This window comes from Schistocerca piceifrons, chromosome 5 (genome assembly GCF_021461385.2).
Source record: "Schistocerca piceifrons isolate TAMUIC-IGC-003096 chromosome 5, iqSchPice1.1, whole genome shotgun sequence".
Classification (NCBI taxonomy): Eukaryota; Metazoa; Arthropoda; class Insecta; order Orthoptera; family Acrididae; genus Schistocerca; species Schistocerca piceifrons.
This window is the reverse complement of record NC_060142.1, coordinates 500,412,765-500,424,046: the sequence shown is the minus strand read 5'-3', so window position 1 is coordinate 500,424,046 and position 11,282 is coordinate 500,412,765. Positions and strand designations below refer to the sequence as shown.

The 11,282-nt window shown below is 44.9% G+C and overlaps 2 non-coding genes across 2 annotated transcripts; one reads left to right on the top strand and one right to left on the bottom strand.

The window, feature by feature from the left end:
• Positions 1 to 10,477: 10,477 nt before the first annotated feature.
• Trnat-ugu lies at positions 10,478 to 10,551 on the bottom strand. The gene has a single exon. It is a non-coding gene; the product is annotated as a tRNA-Thr (tRNA).
• Positions 10,552 to 10,880: 329 nt separating this feature from the next.
• Trnai-uau lies at positions 10,881 to 10,954 on the top strand. The gene has a single exon. It is a non-coding gene; the product is annotated as a tRNA-Ile (tRNA).
• The last annotated feature ends 328 nt before the right edge of the window (positions 10,955 to 11,282 follow it).

Genomic DNA, 11,282 nt, shown 5'->3' with positions numbered 1-11,282 from the left:
TGAGGTCATCAGTCCCCTAGAACTTAGAGCTACTTAAACCTACCTAACCTAAGGACATCACACACATCCATGCCAGAGGCAGGATTCGAACCTGCGACCGTAGCGGTGGCACGGTTCCAGACTGAAGCACCTAGAACCGCTCGGCCACACCGGCCGGCGCGGCGCAATAGATAGCCTTAAAAATGGCGTCTGTAACGGAGGCGCGTTCCAATCGGAGAGCTGTCATTGAGTTACTTTTGGCGGAAAACCAGAACATCGCGGATATTCATAGGCGCTTGCAGAATTTCTACGGAGACATGGAAGTTAACAAAAGCACGGTGAGACGTTGGGCGAGGCATCTGTCATCATCGTAACAAGGTCGCGCAAATCGTCTGATTTCCCGCGCGCCGGACGGCTACACACAGATGTGACTCGTGCAGTGTTGGAACGTACGGACACTTTCATTCGAGGTGATCGCCGGATCACAATCAGACACGTCGCTGCTCAACTGGACGACACTGTTGGTAATAGTGACACGCTCGTCCACCAGTTGGGGTACTCAAAAATCCGTCCCCGCTGGGTTCCTAGTCGCCTAAAGAAGACCATAAGGAGCAACGAAGGACCATCTGTGTGGAATTTCTTGCGCGTTACGAGGTTGATCGTGACAATGTTTTGTTGGCCATCGTCACAGGCGATGAAACATGGGTTCATCACTTCGAACCGGAAACGAAACGACAGTCTATGAAGTGAAGTGGCCCCACACCATCTCTCCTCCGAAGAAAAAGTTCAAAGCCGCACCCTTAGCCGGTCAAGCCATGGCGACGGTCTTTTGAGACTCTGAAAGGTTATTCTGTTTGTTGTCTTCCGTCACGATCAAATATGAAGAGCATTATGCTACCCTGAGGAAATTAAAGAAACAACTTCAGCGTGTTCGTCGTCACAAAAATGCATACGAGCTTCTCCATGACAACGCAAGTCCTAACACACGTCTGCACACGCAAGAGGAGCTCACAGAACTTCATTGGAGTGTTGTTAGTCATCCACCCTAGAGCCCGGATCTCGCACCTTCCGACTTCCAAATGTCATGGCCAATGAAGGATGCACTCCACGGGAAGCAGTAAGTGGATGATGGGATGGTTATAGATGCAGCAAGAGGTTGCTCAGACATCGACCAGCAGAGTGGTACGATACGGGCATACAGGTTCTCCCAGAAAGGTGGCGTGATGCTTTCGCATTGAACAGAGATTATGCCGAAAAATGAGACGTTGTATTCAAAAGAGTGTGGAATAATATGGTGTATTGTAATCCTGAACAAAACGAACCTGCTTTCAGCAAAAAAGTTGCATTAGTTATTGAAAACGCTTCATAGCAGCCGCGCGGGATTAGCCGAGCGGTCTCAGGCGCTGCAGTCATGGACTGTGCGGCTGGTTCCGGCTGAGGTTCGAGTCCTCCCTCGGGTATGGGTGTGTATAGGATAATTTAGGTTAACTAGTGCGTAACCTTAGGGACTGATGACCTTAGCAGTTAAGTCCCATAAAATTTCACACACATTTGAACATTTGAACGCCTCAGGGTAATAATAATAATAATAATAATACGGTAATAATAGTGATAAAAATAACCAAGTTTGCTTTAAAAAATGATGATTCCGAGCGGAACAAATCTTAAAATTATAAACAGGTATAGAATAACGAGCATTTAATAACATTTGTATACTTCAAAAAAGCATATTATTCGATTGACAGTGAAGTACCTTAAAAGAGGTTGGAGCTGACAATAAATCAGTTGCAATTATAAAAGACACTATCAAATACGAAACGCAGAATCAAAACTTTTGATTAAATATCCAAGAATTTTCGTATAACAACTGGTGTTAGGCAAGGACATGGACTCTCTCAACCACTGTTCAGTTGCGTATTAGGAAAGGTAATCGGGAATTGGAGAAAAGCAACAGAAGAAAAAATTTTAAAAACGTTATAATTGGGAGAAAAGGGACAATCTGAAAACTGATTAATTGGCTTTTGTAGATGATTTTGACATCTTAGCTGAATCTGTAGAAGATGTAACAGTGCAGATAAATCTCTTACAAGAAACAGCTTCAAAGTCAGGCCACGTGTTTACGGAAGAGTATAAAAGATTATAAAAAATTTCAAATACCTAAGTGAAATAATATAGCCACATACTGTGGACAAAACGCTAATTTTGAAACTTCAAGAAATGGATTTTCAAGTAACAAAAACCTATTACAACAAAATATATATCCATTAATGAAAAATTCCGACACCACAACACTGTCATGAGATCAGAATATCTTTATGCTTCAGAATGTCATTCGTTAAATTCAGTCAAACAGGTTAAACAGAAAAATATGGAAAGGAAATAGGAAAATCTTGCAACCAGAATATGACAATGGGAATGGAAATTAAGAAGTAATATAGAAGTTTATGAAAGGATAGAATGAATTGCAGATACAATGAGGACGAGAAGAATTATATTCTGTCGGCACCTAAAGATGAAAAATGCTTTTAAAGAAATTTAACTCTTTTCACAGAAACCAAAAACCACCAATGATGTGGATCACAGAAGTTAAAGCAGAAGTGAATGAAATAGCAATAACAGAGGAGCAAACCGAAAAAGTCGAGAGCAAAAGTATGAAGTTTCAAGAACTTCCAGGATAAAACATAGAAAATGAGGGGTGCAATATTGGTAGAAGAAATGAGAGAATGACGTAGAGCAAGAATGAAAATGTACTGGAAGGAACGAAAAGAGAAAAGTAAGAAGATCTAAGTTATTTCATGTTGTTCTCAGTTGGACAAATAAATAAAAAAAATATAATAATGAAATCTGTCCGTGGACGTTCCAAAACGCCGCGCGCGAAAATGCGATTTTTCAGGGGGTCGTATCTCGATTCTATTGATCGCAGAGATAAGGAGTGAAGTGCTTCAGATATCACTTGGCCTAGCGACCAGATGTACACCTATCCCCGCATCTCGTGGTCGTGCGGTAGCGTTCTCGCTTCCCACGCCCGGGTTCCCGGGTTCGATTCTCGGCGGGGTCAGGGATTTTCTCTGCCTCGTGATGGCTGGGTGTTGTGTGCTGTCGTTAGGTTAGTTAGGTTTAAGTAGTTCTAAGTTATAGGGTACTGATGACCATAGCTGTTAAGTCCCATAGTGCTCAGAGCCATTTTTTTTGTACACCTATCGGAAGACCGGGCATACCGTAGCAATCCTACACTACAGGGCCAAAATTTAAATGTTACACACTGACTCCAGCCCAGGCAAATTGAGCAAATCGATTTGTTCTTTGAAATTAATGTGGTCTAGGGTGGATTTCAGGCGGCTTATAAAAACACCATTGTTCATGGGCGGCACCTAAGAAAATCCCCAAAAACCAAGATTTTTGGGTACGAGTAACTAGTCATGCCATATCGTCGATGTTTTTAACACGTGTTCTTAAAGTGATATTCTTGAAGAATTTCGAAACTTTTGTCGATACCATTATCCGTTATCGAGCTTCAGAGATCCGAAGTTAACCGTATTTACGCAGAAAAACCCAAAAGCCGCTTTTTAGCCTTGTTTTGACGGTAGACCGCAATTATCTAAATAACTAACTATAGCAAATGACTCAAATTTTAACTGTATATTATTTAGTCATCCATCTAGAAACACCATTTTCTCGTTTCCAAAAATACGTATCCGTTATCAAGATAATCAGAAAAGCCTTGATTTTTGGGTACAGAAGTATCTATGTGGGACTGACCATATCTTAAATTCCTATAAGTGGCAAATCGTCGAACTTTTTACCATATATTCTTAAGATGATGATCTCGGGGTACCTTTAACGTTTTTCGATGTCATTTTCCGAGATCCAGAGGTTCACTGTACTTTATGTACGTAAAATATGCACCTATTAGCCGGTCGGTGTGGCCGAGCGGTTCTAGGCGCTTCAGTCTGGAACCGCGCGACCGCTACGGTCGCAGGTTCGAATCCTGCCTCGGGCATGGATGTGTGTGATGTCCTTAGGTTAGTTAGGTTTAAGTAGTTCTAAGTCCCATAGTGCTGAGAGCCATTTTAACCATTTTTTGCGCCTATTATCCAGTCTTAGATGTAAATGTAGCTTTAACTGATGTAGTGAACAAATGGCAAGGTTTCTAGGGTCATTGCAAGGGTTCTCTGGTCTCCAGACTAGGTTTTTAGTCAGCATATTTCATCAATAAAACCTTACGATAACACTGTCACTGTGTAATGGGCACTTCCTGCCTACACAAATATGCCCAAAGTGGTAATTCTGTGACAAGAAATGTGTCTGAAAAAGAGGCCTGAAAAGAACTTAAAATGACTGCCAAAAATTATGTAAAACTAGAAAGACCACAAATTCAGTAAATTATTATTAATAAATTTTTATTCTTTTTAGATACTAATCATATGCCGGGCGTTTCCGATGAATTGCGATCAATAACGAAACTATCCAGAAAAAATTTAAAGCAAACGATTTTGTGTTAACCTTATATTACGCGTATTTATTTGTTGTTTTATACGCTGACGGGAAAAAAATCGTAAAACGGAAGTTGGTAGACGTGTTTCTAAATGTGAAAAATGAATGCCTGTTGAGATTTCGCGCCAATCGCGTTAGTGGTGCTAGTAGAACCACTACGTGGATGCAAATCAGATTTGCTTTAAATGCACGTAACAGTTGCCAGCCGAAGTGACCGTGCGGTTCTAGGCGCTGCAGTCTGGAACAGCAAGACCGCTACGGTCGCAGGTTCGAATCCTGCCTGGGGCATGGATGTTTGTGATGTCCTTAGGTTAGTTATGTTTAACTAGTTCTAAGTTCTTGGGGACTAATGACCTCAGAAGTTGAGTCCCATAGTGCTCAGAGCCATTTGAACCGTTTGAACCACGTAACAGTTGTGAACATTGTTTACCTTTGGGACTGGACGTGGTGAGTTGGTGTTAGCTATTATCAACAACTCAGTGAATTTGAACGCGGTCTTGTAATGCCGCTACAAGAAGCTGGAGGTTCCTCCTGCGATACTGCAGAAACACTTGGCGGGAATGTAGCCACTGTACGTGACTACCGGCAGCGGCGGCCACAATAACGTATGCTCGCTAGAAGTCCGGGCTCCGGACGGCAACGTGGCCCTACCGAGGGGGAAGGCCGTTGTGTTCGGCGTATGGCTCTGGTGCATCGTACTGCAGCTGCAACAACAATCTGAGCAGTAGTTGGCACCACAGTGACAGAACGACCCGTTGCAAACCGGTTACTTCAACGACAGCTCCGAGCCAGACCCCCTGCAGCTTGCCTTCGACTGGCCTCAAAACACTGCCGTTTACGCCTTCCGTGGTGCCAAGCCAGAGCTGACTGGAAGGAGGAGGTGTGTCTTGTTTTCTGATGAAAGCTGGTTCTGCCTCGGTGTCGCTAACAGCCCAATGTCGAGGGCCTGCAACGAACTTGACTGCATGCTAGACACACTGGACCTACACCTGGAGTTATGGTCTGGGGTGCGATTTTGTATGACGGCAGGAGCTCCCTCGTGATTATCCGACTCACCCTGAATGCAGAACTGTTCGTCAGTCTTAGATCTGTTGTGGTCTCATTCATGAACAGCATTCCAAGGTTGTTTTCCAACAGGATAACGCTCGCCCACATACCGCTGTTGCAACCCAACGTGCTCTGTAGAGTATCGACACGTTGCGTTGGACTGGCCATTCCCAAGATCTGTCTGCAATGGAGCACAAATGGGACATCATCGGAATACAACTCCAGCATTAGCCATCCCTGTATTGATGGACCAAGTGCAACAGGCAAGGAACTCTATCCCACAAACTATCCGGCACCTGCACAGCACAACACTTGCAGGCTTGCATGTTTGCATTCAACATACTGCGCTGACACAGGGTATTCATTTACCAGTATTCCTTATTTGCAGTGGCTTACATCGCGCTTACATTTAATTATAATCTTATCATGTTAATCACTTAAATATGTTACCTAGATAAATCTATTCCCGAAATTTCATTACTCTAAATTAATTTTTTTTCGGTGTTCTGACGTTTTTTTCGTCAGTATATGTGCTGAAGTACATTTTCAAAAAATGGTCAAATGTGTGTGAATTCCTAAGGGACCAAACTGCTGAAGTCATCGGTCCCTAGACTTACACACTACTTAAACTAACTTATGCTAAGCACAACACACACACACATACCCGAGGAAGGACTTGAACCACCGTCGGGAGAAGTACATTCTAAGACGAAAAAAAAAGGAAAGGAAAAAAAGAAAAGAAAAGAAAACGACGCATCGCGACGGAGTTATCCGAATTTGGCGGAAATCGTTAGATGTGACGAACCCGTACCGACAGACAAATAATTACAGTTTCCGAAAAATTGGGTTATTCATTCAAGAGGAAGCTATTCGAGACCTGAGCAAGTCAGTAACGCATTGGTTCAGTTCTAGCCCTTATGCAGGCAGTTATTCGATTTGGTAGTTGCTGTATAGCCTCCTGAGGGATATCGTTCCAAATTCTGTCCAATTGGCTCATTAGATCGTCAAATTCCCTAGCTATTGGAGGGTCATGCACATAACTCTTCAAATGTTCGTGGTTGGGGAGAGATATGGAGACCTAACTAGCCACGATATGGTTTGACACGCACGAAGACAAGCAATAGGAACTCTCACCGTGTGGGGACGGGCAGTACGTTGCTGAAAATCAGTCCACGATGGTTTGCCATGATGGGCAACAAAGGGAGACGCAGAACATCGTCGCCGTACTGCTTTGATGTAAGGGTACCGCTCGTGACAACCAAAGGGATCCTGTTACGAAATGAATGACACATAGACCATCATTCCTACCTGTCAGGCCGTATAGAGGGCGACATTCAGGATGGTACCCCACCACTGTACAGGGCATATCCAAACACATATTCGCTGCTCATAGGGATTCAGTTAGAAGTGGTAATCACGGAAGAAAACAGTTCTACTGCAGTCAATGAGATTCCAGGCTGGAGACACAGAAACGACGGAAAGGATCGAGTTTAAATGGTTCAAATGGCTCTGAGCACTATGGGACTGAACATCTGAAGTCATGAGTGCCCTAGAACTTAGAACTAGATAAACCTAACTAACCTAAGGACATAACACACATCCATGCCCAAGGCAGGATTGGAACCTTGCGACCATAGCGGTCTCGTGGTTCCAGACTGAAGCGCCTAGAACCGCTCGGCCACAGCGGCCGGCTAAGGATCGAGTCATGAATGAAATTCGCTCTGATACCTTTGACGGTGGACCTCCTCTACCGCAAGCTCTTTTCTTTTCATATTTTGCGAGGAGATAGTATGGAGCAATACAAAAAAAAGGTCTAGTAAAAATTGGCTTTAATATGCATATCTTAAAAGCTATGAGTACTTGTTGACTAGAAGAGATATGTATCGTAGTAGTAAAGAGGAACAAGTGCTCATACCTCTTAAGGTATGCACTTTAGAGCCCATGTTTACTGGACATTTTTTTTTCTTGTTTACGTCCACGCCACCGCCTCTCAAAATATAGAAGTCAAAGAGCTTGCTGTAGGAGAGATCCACTGGGCAGAGATAACAGAACTATTTTCGCTTATAATTTTCAGCTGGGTCGTTTCCGGACCAGGGTCCCGTATCTCAAAGTGATACATTTACGCCTCTGCATCATCCCTGGTAGTTTGTAACATCATCAAGGAATCACACTGTAAAATTTTTATCGACTATTGCCTGGAGGAATAATCCGCCGAAACTGGTAGTGTTCCTGTAACAAAATATGGAAGACAGAGGCGGAATGTTTTTGGTGCAGCCTGGCGGATAATGCAGTGATATCAAAACATGCTGCGCCTAACACGCAGCCGAGCCCGGGCCGGAATTGCTCTGGCGGAGTGCAGGCTGGCCGGTGCTGGGGAATATCTGGTGATGTCAGAGCCGCCGCATCGCGAGTGCGGCTCACGCCTGACCTATTTAGGAAAGTCGCCGTGTGGCGCACATCCAGAAATTCTCCGCCAAGATCGTCACGGAAACGCCCCAGGGCAGCCAGCTAACGCGCCGCGCATCCAGCGCTCTGGGTAAGTAAGCAGAGCAGCAGTCCCGCCCTACGTCATGGGCTTGCGTCCAGGGAGGGAGGGGGAGTGGAGCGGGGGGAGACGATGACGTTTTAGTAAAGCGTCTTTATTTTCTACATCTACATCTACACACACACTCCGCACCTTTAACCAATATTAGTCATTTCCCATTCTGATCCGCTCACTAATACACTACTGCCCATTAAAATTGCTGCACCAAGAAGAAATGCAGATAATAAACGGTTATTCATTGGACAAATATATTATACTAGAACTGACATGTGATTACATTTTCACGCAATTTGGGTGCATAGATGCTGAGAAATCAGTACCCTGAGCAACCACCTCTGGCCGTAATAACGGCCTTGATACGCCTGGGCATTGAGTCAAACAGAGCTTGGATGACGTGTACAGGTACATCTGCCCATGCAGCCGTGTTGAAAACACGATACCACAGTTCATCAAGAGTAGTGACTGGCGTATTGTAACGAGCCAGTTGCTCGGCCACCAATGACCAGACGTTCTGAATTGGTGAGATATCTAGAGAATGTGCTGGCCAGGGCAGCAGTCGAACATTTTCTGTACCAGAAAGGCCCGTACAGGACCTGCAACATGTGGTCGTGCATTATACTGCTGAAATGTAGGGTTTCGCAGGGATCGAATGAAGGGTGGAGCCACGGGTCTTAACACATCTGAAATGTAACGTCCACTGTTCAAAGTGCCGTCAATGCGAACAAGAGGTGACCAGTGGCACCCCATACCATCACGTCGGGTGATATGCGAGTATGGCGATGACGAATACACGCTTCCAATGTGCGTTCACCGAGATGTCGCCAAACACGGATGCGTCCATCATGATGCTGTAAACAGAACCTGGATTCATCCGAAAAAATGACGTTTTGCCATTCGTGCACCCAGGTTCGTCGTTGAGTACACCATCGCAGGCGCTCCTGTCTGTGATGCAGCGTCAAGGGTAACCGAAGCCATGGTCTCCGAGCTGATAGTCCATGCTGCTGCAAACGTCGTCGAACTGTTCGTGCGGATGGTTGTTGTCTTGAAAACGTCCCCATCTGTTGACTCAGGGATCGAGACGTGGCTGCACGATCCGTTACAGCCATGCGGATAAGATAGCTGTCACCTCGACTGCTAGTGATACGAGGCCGTTGGGATGCAGCACGGCGTTCCGTATTACCCTCCTGAACCCACCGATTCCATATTCTGCTAACAGTCATTGGATCTCTACCAACGCGAGCAGCAATGTCGCGATACGATAAACCGCAATCGCGATAGGCTACAGTCCGACCTTTATCAAAGTCGGAAACGTGATGGTACGCATTTCTCCTCCTTACAAGGCATCACAACAACGTTGCACCAGGCAACGCCGGTCAACTACTGTTAGTGTATGAGAAATCGGTTGGAAACTTTCCTCATGACATGCTGACAGCACGTTGTAGGTGTCGCCACCGGCGCCAACTTTGTGTGAATGCTCTGAAAAGCTAATCATATGCATATCACGGCATCTTCTTCCTGTCGGTTATATTTCGCGTCTGTAGCGCGTCATCTTCGTGGTATAGCAATTTTAATGCCAGTAGTGGAGAACGAAGGAAAAGCAATTTTGACTGAACCAACTGGTAACAAATCTAGCAATCCGCCTGTGAATTGCTTCGATATCTTCCGAGGACGTGACCTGGCGGGGATCCCAAACACTCTTAGCAGTTCTCAACAATGGGTCGTGCTGGTGTCCTGTATATGCGGTCTCGTTTGCAGACGAATCACATTTTCTTATAAGTCTCCCAATGCACCGAAGTCCAGCATGCTTCTTTGCTCCGACAATCCTTACATGCTCGTTCCATTTCAAAATGCTTTGCAGCGTTACACATTGGTATGTAATCGATGTGACTATCAAGCAGCACGTTTTTAATTCTGTATTCGAACATTACAGGAGTGTTTTTCCCATTCATCTGCATTAAATTACATATTTTTACATTTAGAGCTATCTGCCATTCATCTCACCAACTAGATATTTTGTCATCTTGTATCCTTCTGCAATCGCTTAACGATGACTTCTTGCCGCACACCTCAGCGACTTCAGCAAACAGCGGCCGATTGCTTCTCACACTGTCTGTCAGGTCATTTATGTACATAGAGAATAAGATGGGTTCTCTCACACTTTCCGGGACCCCTTCTGACGATACCTTTGTCCTTGAGGATCACTCGACGTCGAGGACATTTTCGTGTTTTCTTTTTAACCGAGTGAGCAATGGTCTTTGCATCTATATATACGAAGACAGTAACTTGTACTCGAAAGAAAAGTTACTGTTGAGGACCGTGCAGCTTATCCCTGGAATAAATGATGACTAACTGACAAACTCAGCTGCCGACAGGTGTTGTTGTTACACCTCGATATGGACAGGTGAAAATGTGTGCCCCGACCGGGACTCGAACCCGGGTTCTCCTGCTTACATGGCAGACGCTCTATCCATTTGAGCCACCGAGGACACAGATGAATAGCTTGACTGCAGGGACTTATCCCTTGCACGCTTCCCGTGAGTGACACATTCCCAACTGTCCAAAATTCTACATGTGTATTATGCCTTACAGACATTTGCCCACCCACTCATTACTCGCGCACGCGACCTTTGTCTGTGCGAATGCGCACAGGTTGCCCAAACTCTTACGGGAATCGCCAAAGCGTGCGCGAGTAATGAGTGGGTGGGTAAATGTCTATAAGGCATAATACATATGTAGAATTTTGGACAGTTGGGAATGTGTCACTCACGGGAAGCGTGCAAGGGATAAGTCCCTGCAGTCAAGCTATTCATCTGTGTCCTCGGTGGCTCAGATGGATAGAGCGTCTGCCATATAAGCAGGAGATCCCGGGTTCGAGTCCCGGTCGGGGCACACATTTTCTCCTGTCCACATCGAGGTATAACAACACCTGTCGGCAGCTGGGGTCTTTGCATCCTCAGCAATTTCCGAATTTTGTTATTAAACCACTATGCGTCTTTTCCGTCTTTCATCCAGTGACTCGGCACATACTTCTCCAGAGCACGACTCACAATCCGTATAAACTTCTCCCAAAATTCCTTTACATCTACCATACTGGAACAAATTGATGTCCATTTACTGCTTACGTGGGACGCTGAAAACTGCTTATCTGCTCTTTCTAGCAAAAAGATACTCTCTTAGCCTTCTTGATTGTTTTATTGACTTTAGTAACAATTGTCGT